Raw genomic sequence first — 6,607 nt, 5'->3', positions numbered from 1 at the left:
GGCCTTGTGATTTGGTGATATTTAGGTGCATATAAAAATCCTACATATGAGATCATGGAACTCAGAAGGAGAATCTGTTCCAGTTTTGAATCTTTCATCAAGTTTTTCTTAAATACAAGGTATGTCACTAATATCCCATTTTATCCACTTAGGTTTTCTGAAGACAACAGTTGCCACAGCTGATACCCCAACAATTGAAAATAGTGTTCAGCATCCAGCAATGTCACATGAGATACCCTAACAATTGCACTGACCTGTTTCAAAATTTGGTAAGTGCTTTTGTTGCTGTAGTTGTAAGTGACTCTATCAACCAGAGATACATCTGTGTATAACAATTGTACATGGCATACAAAAGGAGATGAGTTGCAAAGAATGCACATTGAAATGACTTCAAATTGGAGCAATGATATGGAAATCTGTCATAAGTGCTTCACTTTGGAGTATTTTCATCTGTGTAATTTCCTTCTATATGATCAGTGCAGCATGTCTTTCTGTGATTCGTACGATGAAGGACCCATACCTGAATTTTCCTGTAACTGCTAATTTACTGGGATAACCATCAGTGATTATAATTGAAGATATGGGGATTAAATTGTGCAATCCCACAAACTGCCCAAAATGGAATACATACATATGTTGTGAAAATGTAAAAAAGTGTGCTCCAACTTTAGCATCTTTCTTTTAGAAATCTAGAAAGTGCTACTAAGTTGGGGTATATTTTTTTACAGATGATTTGACTCACATTGTTTTTCTTGTAATGGTTTTTCCATCAATTGTAATCTATTAAGAGAAAAAAAACAGTACTTTCTTATAATGGGGAAAGGGTTCTGCTTGGAGTATTCTAAAGGTTGTTTTGTTTTTTTCTGTAGGTTGTCAGTCTAGTTTATTTTGAAATCTATCTTGTCCAAATATTATTTCACCAGAAAGAAAATACAGAAATGAACTCTGAGATCTTCACCATTTCAACAAATAATAATTTGCATATCATTTGGCACTCTGTCTGCAAGGTCTTCAGCTTTCCTAGGTGTAAATCACTCTGGTCGTAGGAAAGAAAATGTGGACATTCATCTAACTGTTGTTGAAATATATGAGTTTCAAGTGGGCTGGGCTGTTAATGGCCTTGTGATTTGGTGATCTTTAGGTGCATATAAAAATCCTACATATGAGATCATGCAACTCAGAAGGAGAATCTGTTCCAGTTTTGAATCTTTCCTCAAGTTTTTCTTAAATACAAGGTATGTCACTAATATCCAGTTTTACCACTTAGGTTTTCTGAAGACAACAGTTGCCACAGCTGATACCCCAACAATTGAAAAAAAGTGTTCAGCATCCAGCAATGTCACATGAGATACCCTAACAATTGCACTGACCTGTTTCAAAATTTGGTAATTGCTTTTGTTGCGGTAGTTGTAAGTGGCTCTATCAACCAGAGATACATCTGTGTATAGCAATTGTACATGGCATACAAAAGGAGATGAGTTGCAAAGAATGCACATTGAAATGACTTCAAATTGGAGCAATGATATGGAAATCTGTCATAAGTGCTTCACTTTGGAGTATTTTCATCTGTGTAATTTCCTTCTATATGATCAGTGCAGCATGTCTTTCTGTGATTCGTACGCTGAAGGACCCATACCTGAATTTTCCTGTAACTGCTAATTTACTGGGATAACCATCAGTGATTATAATTGAAGATATGGGGATTAAATTGTGCAATCCCACAAACTGCCCAAAATGGAATACATACATATGTTGTGAACATGTAAAAAAGTGTGCTCCAACTTTAGCATCTTTCTTTTAGAAATCTAGAAAGTGCTACCAAGTTGGGGTATATTTTTTTACAGATGATTTGACTCACATTGTTTTTCTTGTAATGGTTTTTCCATCAACTGTAATCTAATAAGAGAAAAAAACAGTACTTTCTTATAATGGGGAAAGGGTTCTGCTTGGAGTATTCTATGGGTTGTTTTGTTTTTTTTCTGTAGGTTCTCAGTCTAGTTTATTTTGAAATCTATCTTTTCCAAATATTATTTCACCTGAAAGAAAGTACAGAATTGAACTCTGAGATCTTCACCATTTCAACAAATAATAATTTACATATCATTTGGCACTCTGTCTGCAAGGTCTTCAGCTTTCCTAGATGTAAATCACGCTGGTCGTAGGAAAGAAAATTTGGACATTCATCTAATTGTTGTTGAAATGTATGAGTTTCAAGTGGGCTGGGCTGTTAATGGCCTTGTGATTTGGTGATATTTAGGTGCATATAAAAATCCTACATATGAGATCATGGAACTCAGAAGGAGAATCTGTTCCAGTTTTGAATCTTTCATCAAGTTTTTCTTAAATACAAGGTATGTCACTAATATCCCATTTTATCCACTTAGGTTTTCTGAAGACAACAGTTGCCACAGCTGATACCCCAACAATTGAAAATAGTGTTCAGCATCCAGCAATGTCACATGAGATACCCTAACAATTGCACTGACCTGTTTCAAAATTTGGTAATTGCTTTTGTTGCGGTAGTTGTAAGTGGCTCTATCAACCAGAGATACATCTGTGTATAACAATTGTACATGGCATACAAAAGGAGATGAGTTGCAAAGAATGCACATTGAAATGACTTCAAATTGGAGCAATGATATGGAAATCTGTCATAAGTGCTTCACTTTGGAGTATTTTCATCTGTGTAATTTCCTTCTATATGATCAGTGCAGCATGTCTTTCTGTGATTCGTACGATGAAGGACCCATACCTGAATTTTCCTGTAACTGCTAATTTACTGGGATAACCATCAGTGATTATAATTGAAGATATGGGGATTAAATTGTGCAATCCCACAAACTGCCCAAAATGGAATACATACATATGTTGTGAAAATGTAAAAAAGTGTGCTCCAACTTTAGCATCTTTCTTTTAGAAATCTAGAAAGTGCTACTAAGTTGGGGTATATTTTTTTACAGATGATTTGACTCACATTGTTTTTCTTGTAATGGTTTTTCCATCAATTGTAATCTATTAAGAGAAAAAAAACAGTACTTTCTTATAATGGGGAAAGGGTTCTGCTTGGAGTATTCTAAAGGTTGTTTTGTTTTTTTCTGTAGGTTGTCAGTCTAGTTTATTTTGAAATCTATCTTGTCCAAATATTATTTCACCAGAAAGAAAATACAGAAATGAACTCTGAGATCTTCACCATTTCAACAAATAATAATTTGCATATCATTTGGCACTCTGTCTGCAAGGTCTTCAGCTTTCCTAGGTGTAAATCACTCTGGTCGTAGGAAAGAAAATGTGGACATTCATCTAACTGTTGTTGAAATATATGAGTTTCAAGTGGGCTGGGCTGTTAATGGCCTTGTGATTTGGTGATCTTTAGGTGCATATAAAAATCCTACATATGAGATCATGCAACTCAGAAGGAGAATCTGTTCCAGTTTTGAATCTTTCCTCAAGTTTTTCTTAAATACAAGGTATGTCACTAATATCCAGTTTTACCACTTAGGTTTTCTGAAGACAACAGTTGCCACAGCTGATACCCCAACAATTGAAAAAAAGTGTTCAGCATCCAGCAATGTCACATGAGATACCCTAACAATTGCACTGACCTGTTTCAAAATTTGGTAATTGCTTTTGTTGCGGTAGTTGTAAGTGGCTCTATCAACCAGAGATACATCTGTGTATAGCAATTGTACATGGCATACAAAAGGAGATGAGTTGCAAAGAATGCACATTGAAATGACTTCAAATTGGAGCAATGATATGGAAATCTGTCATAAGTGCTTCACTTTGGAGTATTTTCATCTGTGTAATTTCCTTCTATATGATCAGTGCAGCATGTCTTTCTGTGATTCGTACGCTGAAGGACCCATACCTGAATTTTCCTGTAACTGCTAATTTACTGGGATAACCATCAGTGATTATAATTGAAGATATGGGGATTAAATTGTGCAATCCCACAAACTGCCCAAAATGGAATACATACATATGTTGTGAACATGTAAAAAAGTGTGCTCCAACTTTAGCATCTTTCTTTTAGAAATCTAGAAAGTGCTACCAAGTTGGGGTATATTTTTTTACAGATGATTTGACTCACATTGTTTTTCTTGTAATGGTTTTTCCATCAACTGTAATCTAATAAGAGAAAAAAACAGTACTTTCTTATAATGGGGAAAGGGTTCTGCTTGGAGTATTCTATGGGTTGTTTTGTTTTTTTCTGTAGGTTCTCAGTCTAGTTTATTTTGAAATCTATCTTTTCCAAATATTATTTCACCTGAAAGAAAGTACAGAATTGAACTCTGAGATCTTCACCATTTCAACAAATAATAATTTACATATCATTTGGCACTCTGTCTGCAAGGTCTTCAGCTTTCCTAGATGTAAATCACGCTGGTCGTAGGAAAGAAAATTTGGACATTCATCTAATTGTTGTTGAAATGTATGAGTTTCAAGTGGGCTGGGCTGTTAATGGCCTTGTGATTTGGTGATATTTAGGTGCATATAAAAATCCTACATATGAGATCATGGAACTCAGAAGGAGAATCTGTTCCAGTTTTGAATCTTTCATCAAGTTTTTCTTAAATACAAGGTATGTCACTAATATCCCATTTTATCCACTTAGGTTTTCTGAAGACAACAGTTGCCACAGCTGATACCCCAACAATTGAAAAAAAGTGTTCAGCATCCAGCAATGTCACATGAGATACCCTAACAATTGCACTGACCTGTTTCAAAATTTGGTAAGTGCTTTTGTTGCGGTAGTTGTAAGTGACTCTATCAACCAGAGATACATCTGTGTATAGCAATTGTACATGGCACACAAAAGGAGATGAGTTGCAAAGAATGCACATTGAAATGACTTCAAATTGGAGCAATGATATGGAAATCTGTCATAAGTGCTTCACTTTGGAGTATTTTCATCTGTGTAATTTCCTTCTATATGATCAGTGCAGCATGTCTTTCTGTGATTCGTACGCTGAAGGACCCATACCTGAATTTTTCTGTAACTGCTAATTTACTGGGATAACCATCAGTGATTATAATTGAAGATATGGGGATTAAATTGTGCAATCCCACAAACTGCCCAAAATGGAATACATACATATGTTGTGAAAATGTAAAAAAGTGTGCTCCAACTTTAGCATCTTTCTTTTAGAAATCTAGAAAGTGCTACTACGTTGGGGTATATTTTTTTACAGATGATTTGACTCACATTGTTTTTCTTGTAATGGTTTTTCCATCAAATGTAATCTATTAAGAGAAAAAAAACAGTACTTTCTTATAATGGGGAAAGGGTTCTGCTTGGAGTATTCTAAAGGTTGTTTTGTTTTTTTCTGTAGGTTGTCAGTCTAGTTTATTTTGAAATCTATTTTGTCCAAATATTATTTCACCAGAAAGAAAATACAGAAATGAACTCTGAGATCTTCACCATTTCAACAAATAATAATTTGCATATCATTTGGCACTCTGTCTGCAAGGTCTTCAGCTTTCCTAGGTGTAAATCACTCTGGTCGTAGGAAAGAAAATGTGGACATTCATCTAACTGTTGTTGAAATATATGAGTTTCAAGTGGGCTGGGCTGTTAATGGCCTTGTGATTTGGTGATCTTTAGGTGCATATAAAAATCCTACATATGAGATCATGCAACTCAGAAGGAGAATCTGTTCCAGTTTTGAATCTTTCCTCAAGTTTTTCTTAAATACAAGGTATGTCACTAATATCCAGTTTTACCACTTAGGTTTTCTGAAGACAACAGTTGCCACAGCTGATACCCCAACAATTGAAAAAAGTGTTCAGCATCCAGCAATGTCACATGAGATACCCTAACAATTGCACTGACCTGTTTCAAAATTTGGTAATTGCTTTTGTTGTGGTAGTTGTAAGTGGCTCTATCAACCAGAGATACATCTGTGTATAGCAATTGTACATGGCATACAAAAGGAGATGAGTTGCAAAGAATGCACATTGAAATGACTTCAAATTGGAGCAATGATATGGAAATCTGTCATAAGTGCTTCACTTTGGAGTATTTTCATCTGTGTAATTTCCTTCTATATGATCAGTGCAGCATGTCTTTCTGTGATTCGTACGCTGAAGGACCCATACCTGAATTTTCCTGTAACCGCTAATTTACTGGAATAACCATCAGTGATTATAATTGAAGATATGGGGATTAAATTGTGCAATCCCACAAACTGCCCAAAATGGAATACATACATATGTTGTGAACATGTAAAAAAGTGTGCTCCAACTTTAGCATCTTTCTTTTAGAAATCTAGAAAGTGCTACCAAGTTGGGGTATATTTTTTTACAGATGATTTGACTCACATTGTTTTTCTTGTAATGGTTTTTCCATCAATTGTAATCTAATAAGAGAAAAAAACAGTACTTTCTTATAATGGGGAAAGGGTTCTGCTTGGAGTATTCTATGGGTTGTTTTGTATTTTTTCTGTAGGTTCTCAGTCTAGTTTATTTTGAAATTTATCTTGTCCAAAAATTATTTCACCTGAAAGAAAGTATAGAATTGAACTCTGAGATCTTCACCATTTCAACAAATAATAATTTACATATCATTTGGCACTCTGTCTGCAAGGTCTTCAGCTTTCCTAGATGT

The sequence above is a fragment of the Electrophorus electricus genome, chromosome 2 (genome assembly GCF_041902795.1).
Source record: "Electrophorus electricus isolate QZ-2024a chromosome 2, ASM4190279v1, whole genome shotgun sequence".
Classification (NCBI taxonomy): Eukaryota; Metazoa; Chordata; class Actinopteri; order Gymnotiformes; family Gymnotidae; genus Electrophorus; species Electrophorus electricus.
The sequence above is the reverse complement of the archived record's forward strand: the minus strand, read 5'-3'. Positions refer to the sequence as shown.